General features: G+C 40.0%; 1 non-coding gene across 1 annotated transcript; it reads left to right on the top strand.

Annotated features, from left to right (window-relative positions):
• The first annotated feature begins 951 nt into the window (after window positions 1-951).
• Window positions 952-1055, top strand: LOC112805119 (small nucleolar RNA R71). Its single transcript, XR_003203729.1, has one exon. It is a non-coding gene; the product is annotated as a small nucleolar RNA R71 (small nucleolar RNA).
• Window positions 1056-8233: the final 7178 nt, after the last annotated feature.

Genomic DNA, 8233 nt, shown 5'->3' with positions numbered 1-8233 from the left:
TCCTGCTGAGCTTCTTCCACACCTTTTTTCAAGATTTCTGACTCCCTTTCTGAGGGTCTGATTCCTTCTTCTTCTGAGACTTCCTTCAATATGGTGATGGCCTTGCATTCTTCCCATCTCACTCCCTTTTGTTCCCCTTTAGGATTCTTTTCTGTGTCACTAGGGAACACTGCAGTTGATTTGGGGGCTTGTTGAGATAGTTCTCCTACTCGAGCCTCCATCCACTTGAGTTTTTCGCCATGGTTCCTTAAGGTCGATCTCACATCGTCCCTAAAGCTTTTCAACTCACTTATGTCCTGACCCATGTTTACTAACCTTCCTTCTATCCTGTTTAATTGATCTTGAAATTGTTGGTTCGGATCGAATTGGGCAGATTGGTTATTTTGGCCATGATATGGTGGTTGGGAGTAAGTGTTTTGTGTGGCTTGGTATGATCTTTGGTTGGAGTTTTGGTATGTGGAATTGTTATGTTGGTTGTGGTTGTAAGGTTTGTGGTTTTGTGGTTGGCTTTGCTGGTTTCCCCACCCAAAGTTTGGGTGGTTTTTCCATCCTGGGTTGTAAGTGTTGGAATGTGGATCATATGATTGCCTTTGTTGGTTTCCCACATAGTTGGCCTCTTCCCAATCACCTCCTTCTTCCTCTTGATCTTGTGTGTGTATTGCAGCCACTTGCTTTGTGTCTAGTTTCCTGGTGAGTTCTGCTAGTTGCTTGGCAAACACCTTGTTTTGTGCTAGAATTGTATCAACATGGTTTAGCTCCATGACTCCCTTAGTGTTGTGCCTCTCTGAAGCATAGTAGTATTCATTCTCAGCCACTGTCTCAATCACTTCAATGGCTTCTTCCACAGTCTTTTTCCTGTTCAATGAACCTCCTGATGAATGGTCTACAGCCTTCCTTGATTCATAAGAAAGTCCATCATAGAAAATATGCAATTGCACCCAGTCAGGGAACATGTTTGGTGGGCATTTCCTTGTCAACTCTTTGAACCTCTCCCATGCCTCGTAGAGCGTCTCACCATCTTGTTGTCTAAAAGTCTGAACCTCAGATCGAAGCCTATTGACCTTTTGTGGGGGGTAGAAACGTGCCAGAAACTTGCTCTCCACCTCATCCCAGGTTGTTAGGCTGTCCCTTGGGAATGATTCCAGCCACTTAGCTGCCTTGTCCCTAAGTGAAAATGGGAACAAGAGCAGTTTATAGGCATCTTCCTGGACTCCATTGGACTTCACAGTGTCGCAAATTCTCAGGAATTTGGTGAGATGTTGGTTTGGATCTTCATTAGCACTCCCACCAAATGAACAATGGTCCTCCACCAGTGATATTAGCTGTGGTTTGAGTTCAAAATTGTTGGCCTGAATGGTGGTTTCTGAATGCTACTACCACAATTCTCAGAGGTTGGGTTTATGTATGAACCAAGAACCCTCCTCTCAGGAATGGCATTGTTTCCATCAACCCTCTCATGGTTGTGAACTTTTCTATCCATGTTGAGATCTAGAGCTTCCTCAAAATTGTCCTCAGATTCTCCTTCAGATTCTTCTTCTCCCAGTACCCTCTTCCTTCTTGCTTCCCTTCTAAGTCTATGAAGGGTCCTCTCTGGTTCGGTATATGGAGGAGTTGATGCCTCTCCTCTCCTACCTGTCATACAAGAACACACCACAAGCAACAAACAAGTGGAATACTCTTGGTTAATGGAAGAGTATGGTTAGAGCAGTTGAGGAATTAATTCAAATAGTTAGTGGGTCAGTGAGTTAGTTGCTTGAAATGAAAGGCATAAGAAAGAAAAAGCAAATAACAGAGTGCAGAAATTAAATTCAACAAGTAACTTGAACTAAATTAACAAAACAAGAAAAATGCTCAATCTAGTTAACTTCCAATTTGAGAATTGTCAATCGAAAACCAATCCCCGGCAACGGCGCCATAAACTTGATACTAGCATAACTTGATATGCTACGATTTAGGAAATTGCACGATCGGCAAAAATTCCTTCCGGCAAGTGCACCGGTTATCGTCAAGTAAAAACTCACAATAGAGTGAGGTCGAATCCCACAAGGATTGGTTGAGTGAGCAATTCGAATTAGAAGTGTGTTCTAGTTGAACGGAATCAAGATTTAGATGAGACTTGCGGAATGTAAAATTGCATGAATTAAAGAGCGAGAACTAAATTGCTGAAATTAAATGGGATGGGGGTGATTGCATGAATTTAAATTGTAGAATGTAAAGAGAAAGTGTAGAACAGAAATGGGGAGTTCATTGGGTGTTAGGAGATATTGAGATCTCCGAATCAAAACATTTTTATCTCTTCCTCAACCAATGCATTCATTGAATTTTGCTTGGAAATCCTATATGATTGGATCCCAATGCCTTGGCTCACCAATTCTCTCTAAAAACAAACAAATTCCCAATCCCTTGGTTTAAATGTTCATAAGAAGAGATGATGCTCGATCACTGATTATACCACACAGTTTCATGGACCACAATTTGGTAGGATTACATGTCACAATATCCATCCAAACCCCATTCCAATTCACTGTGAGAAAGCTTCTCTAGCATGAATCCTCCATTCCTTTCCCAAGGTTCCGAAGGATTCCAATTATGGATAGTTTCTTTCCCAAGACAACTACCCAATGGAATTAGATCGAGAAGCTTTCTAACAAAATTCAAGAGAAAAGATTGAAGAAGAAGATAAAACTATTATTGATTCATTGAATTACAATAGAGCTCCCTAACCCAATGAAAGGGGTTTAGTGAATCATTGCTCTGAATTCAATTACAAAAGTATGAAAATTTCAAAGTGTCAAAAAGTGCTAACTCACTTCAATTCTATCCTATTTATACACTTTCTAAATTGAGCTTCTGTTGTGATTCTTGGGCTTTGAGGCCTTTCCCTGATTTCCTTTTTGCTTTGGGTTTATGATCCATAATCCTGATGAGGCTGTGATCCAACTCTGTAACATTCATTGAGCAAACTTAGTGATAAACAAGTAATGACACAAGACTCAACAAATTGAAGTTCCAGACTCATCAATTCTTCAGGCCCAATCCCATAAACCATGATATTCAATTGGGTTTCATACCATAATAGGTTTAAGTTAATATTTGTGCTCAAATGCTAACTTAAACCTCAATATAATTGGCCCAGAAACCCTTTCAAAGAGTGGCGTTTAAGTTGAAGTTTAAGTTTCAGTTTAAGGTTAAACTGAAACTTAAACGTGGAATTGGAAGAAAGCAACCCAGGAGGGTAATTAATCGAACACATTTAAGCTTCAGTTTAAGGTTAAACTGAAGCTTAAACGTGGAAATGAAGATTGCAACCCTGGAGGCAATTCTTGGTCGAACACGTTTAAGCTCCAGTTTGAGGTCAAACTGGAGCTTAAACGTGGAAATGAGAAGGCAACCATGGAGGAGCAAAAACGCCGAACACGTTTAAGCTCCAGTTTGAGGTCAAACTGGAGCTTAAACGTGGGAATGAAGAAGGTAGCCCAGGAGTGTGAATGTCGAACACGTTTAAGCTCCAGTTTGAGGTCAAACTGGAGCTTAAACGTGGAAATGGCTTCCTGGTGCATAAAATGGTTCGAACACGTTTAACCTCCAGTTTAAGGTCAAACTGGAGGTTAAACGTGGAAATACTCCCTTGGTGCCATTCTCATTCTGGCGTTTAACTTCCAGTTTAAGGTTAAACTGGAGGTTAAACGCCAGTTTCCTCTTTTCTCAGCTTTCAGGATTCTGGCGTTTAACCTTCAGTTTAACCTTAAACTGAAGGTTAAACGCCACTTTCAGCTTTGGTGCATTTCTTATTCTGGCGTTTAACTTCCAGTTTAAGGTTAAACTGGAGGTTAAACGCCACTTTCAGCATTATATGGCACATGTGATCTTCAAGCTTCCTTTATTGATTTTGTTGCTTCCTTGCCTAGCCTCTTCTTCCCTGAAATCATCCACACAATTGCATCAAAGTCTTGCAAAATTTTATGAGAATTCTTCCATTCATAGCATTCAAGTAATATAACTAAAAACTCATGGAATTTGCATCAAAATTACACTGTTTGGATGATTCATTACTTTGTTGTTCATTTAACCATTCTTGGTTACTTTAAGCTCAAGAAAATGCATAAAACAACTAAAACTAACAGAAAAATGCTAGTGAAACTAGCCTAAGATGCCTTGGCATCACTCATGCATGTGTCTTCATTAATCTTCAAGTTGTTCTTGATGATCTCTTACTATGATGTTTGAATTCTCTTGACTTGAGTGTTTATGTGTCTCATATGCATTTTCATTAGTGTCAGTAGTATACAAACTGCTAAGTTTTGTGTCTTGCATGCATTGTTATTTGATTTTAGTTGCATTTTGATTATTCCTCACTATTAAAAATCCAAAAATTTTTTTAATTTGTGTCTTTTCAAGTCAATAATACAGAGAATTGAAGATTCAGAACATACTGTAGAGGAATTACACAGAAAGAGCTGGGCGTTCAAAACGCCCAGTGAAGAAGGCAAACTGGCGTTTAAACGCCAGCCAGGGTGCCTGGCTGGGCGTTTAACGCCCAAAAGGGTAGAGTTTTGGGTGTTAAACGCCAGAATGTGCACCATTCTGGGAGTTTAACGCCAGGATGGCACAAGAGGGAAGATTTTGTTTCAAATCAAATTTTTCTTTATGTTTTCAAAATTTTTCAAAATCAAATCTTTTTCAAATCAAATCTTTTCAATCAAATCTTTTTCAAAATCAATCTCTTTCCATTTTCAAAGATACTTGCTATCAATTAATGATTTGATTCAATATTTCATGTATATTGCTTTTTCTGTTGAGAAAGGTCTAATGTTGGGATCATATCCTTTCTTGATAGCCAAGTCATTAATTTTTAAAATCAAATCTTTTTAAAATGTTTTTCAAATCATATTTTCTCAATCACATCTTTTTAAAACTAATCATATCTTCTTAACCACATCTTTTTCAAAATAGCTTTCAATCAAATCTTTTTGATTTCTAATTTCAAATTCTTTTCAAAAATCACTTGATTTCTTTCCCACTTTTTTTTTCTCGAAAATCAATTAGTGTTTTTCAAAATGTTTTCAAAATCCTTTACTTAATTTTCGAATACTACTTCCCTTCTTCTCACATCCTTCTATTTATGGACTAACACTATTCCTTAATGCACAATTCGAACTCCATCTCTCTTGATAAGTTCGAATTTTCTACCTTTGCCTTCTATTTTTCTTTTCCTCTGACACCTCAAGGAATCTCTATACTGTGACATAGAGGATTCCACATTTTCTTGTTCTCTTCTCTTTTTTATGAGCAGGAGCAAGGACAAAAGCATTCTTGTTGAGGCTGATCCGGAACCTGAAAGGACCTTGAAGCGAAAGCTAAGAGAAGCCAAGGCACAACTCTCTGTAGAGGACCTAACAGAAATCTTCAAAGAAGAAGAACCCATGGCAGCCGAAAACAACAACAATGCCAACAATGCAAGGAAGGTGCTGGGTGACTTTACTGCACCTACTCCCGACTTCTATGGGAGAAGCATCCTATCCCTGCCATTGGAGCAAACAACTTTGAGCTTAAGCCTCAATTAGTTTCTCTAATGCAACAGAATTGCAAGTTCCATGGACTTCCATTGGAAGATCCTCATCAGTTCTTAGCTGAGTTCTTGCAAATCTGTGACACTGTCAAGACTAATGGGGTTGACCCTGAGGTCTACAGACTTATGCTATTCCCTTTTGCTGTAAGAGACAGAGCTAGGACATGGTTGGACTCACAACCTAAAGAAAGCCTGAACTCTTGGGAAAAGCTAGTCAATGCCTTCTTGGCAAAGTTCTTGCCACCTCAAAAATTGAGTAAGCTTAGAGTGGAAGTCCAAACCTTCAGACAGAAGGAAGGAGAATCCCTCTATGAAGCTTGGGAAAGATACAAACAATTAATCAGAAAGTGTCCCTCTGACATGCTTTCTGAATGGAGCATCATAGGTATTTTCTATGATGGTCTCTCTGAACTATCCAAGATGTCTTTGGATAGCTCTGCAGGAGGATCTCTTCATCTGAAGAAGACGCCTACTGAAGCTCAAGAACTGATTGAAATGGTTGCAAATAACCAATTCATGTACACTTCTGAAAGGAATCCTGTGAACAATGGGACTAGTCAGAAGAAAGGAGTTCTTGAGATTGACACTCTGAATGCCATATTGGCTCAGAACAAAATATTGACTCAACAGGTCAATATGATTTCTCAAAGTCTGTCTGGAATGCAAAATGCATCAGGTAGTACTAAGGAAGCTTCATCTGAAGAAGAAGCTTATGATCCTGAGAACCCTTCAATGGAAGAGGTGAATTACATGGGAGAACCCTATGGAAACACCTATAATCCTTCATGGAGAAATCATCCAAATCTCTCATGGAAGGATCAACAGAGACCTCAACAAGGTTTCAACAATAGTAATGGTGGAAGAAACAGGTTTAGCAATGGCAAGCCTTTTCCATCATCTTCTCAGTAACAGACAGAGAGTTCTAAGCAGAACACCTCTGACTTAGCAACCATGGTCTCTGATCTAATCAAAACCACTCAAAGTTTCATGACTGAAACAAGGCCCTCCATTAGAAACTTGGAGGCACAAGTGGGTCAGCTGAGCAAGAAAATTACTGAACTCCCTCCTAGTACTCTTCCAAGCAATACAGAAGAAAATCCAAAAGGAGAGTGCAAAGCCATCAACATGACCGAATTTGGAGAGGAGGAAGAGGCAGTGAACGCCACTGAGGAAGACCTCAATGGACGTCCACTGGCCTCCAATGAGTTCCCCAATGAGGAACCATGGGAATCTGAGGCTCAAAATGAGACCAGAGAGATTCCATTGGACTTACTTCTACCATTCATGAGCTCTGATGAGTATTCTTCCTCTGAAGAGGATGAGTATGTCACTGGTGGACGAAATTGTGATCTTTAATTAATGGCTTCTTGGCATGTGCCAAGGAGAACTAATTTAACTAACTGATTACTTGCTCAGAGCACAATTCCGTTCAACTAACCAGCAAGTGTACTGGGTCGTCCAAGTAATACCTTACGTGAGTAAGGGTCGAATCCACAGAGATTATTGGTTTGAAGCAATCAATATTTATTTTATTAGTCTTAGTTAGGATGTCAACAAGGATTATTTGGATTAAAAGTGAAATTACTAGATTTGATTATAAAAATAAAAGAGGGAACAATGTTACTTTGATGTGCAGTACTGGGGAATATGTTGGAGTTTTGGAGATGCTTTGTCCTCTGACTTCAACTCTTCCTTGAAATCCTCTTCTCACACGCAGGTTCCTTCCATGGCAAGCTCTATGTAGGGTGTCACCGTTGTCAGTGGCTACTTCCCATCCTCGCAGTGAAAACTATGCTCACGCACTCTGTCACAGTACGGCTAATCACCGGTTGGTTCCCGCTCCTACTGGAATAGAATCACTCTTTTGCGTCTGTCACTAACGCCCAGCAAGTTAAAGTTTGAAGCACGTCACAGTCATTCAATCCCAGAATCCTACTCAGAATACCACAGACAAGGTTTAGACTTTCCAGATTCTCATGAATGCCGCCATCAATCCGGCTTATACCACGAAGATTCTGTTGGGGAATCTAAGAGATATTCATTCAATCTGATGTAGAACGGAGGTGGTTGTCAGGCACACGTTCATGGGTTGAGGAAGGTGATGAGTGTCACGGATCATCACCTTCTCCACAATTAAGCGCGAATAAACATCTTAGATAAGAACAAGCGTGTTTGAATGGAAAACAAAGGAATTGTATTAAATCATCGAGACGCTGCAGAGCTCCTCACCCCCAACAATGGAGTTTAGAGACTCATGCCGTCACAAAGTATGTAATTCAGATCTGAAAGTGTCATCAGGTACAAGATATGTCTGTAAAAGTTGTTTAAATAGTAAGCTAGTAACCTAGGTTTACAGAAAATGACTACACTAAGATAATTGGTGCAGAAATCCACTTCTGGGGCCCACTTGGTGTGTGCTGGGGCTGAGACTAAAGCTTTCCACGTGCAAAGGCCTTTCTTGGCGTCAAACTTCAGGTTATGACGTGTTTTGGGCGTTCAACTCCGGATCATGACGTTTTTCTGGCGTTTAACTCAAGACAGCAGCATGAACTTGGCGTTCAACGCCAAGTTACGTCGTCTATCCTCGCTCCAAGTATGGACTATTATATATTGCTGGAAAGCCCTGGATGTCTACTTTCCAACGCCGTTGAGAGCGCGCCAATT

The sequence above is a fragment of the Arachis hypogaea genome, chromosome 5 (assembly GCF_003086295.3).
Source record: "Arachis hypogaea cultivar Tifrunner chromosome 5, arahy.Tifrunner.gnm2.J5K5, whole genome shotgun sequence".
NCBI lineage: Eukaryota > Viridiplantae > Streptophyta > Magnoliopsida > Fabales > Fabaceae > Arachis > Arachis hypogaea.
Note: the sequence above shows the minus strand (reverse complement) of the source record. Positions and strands in the feature narration are given on the sequence as shown.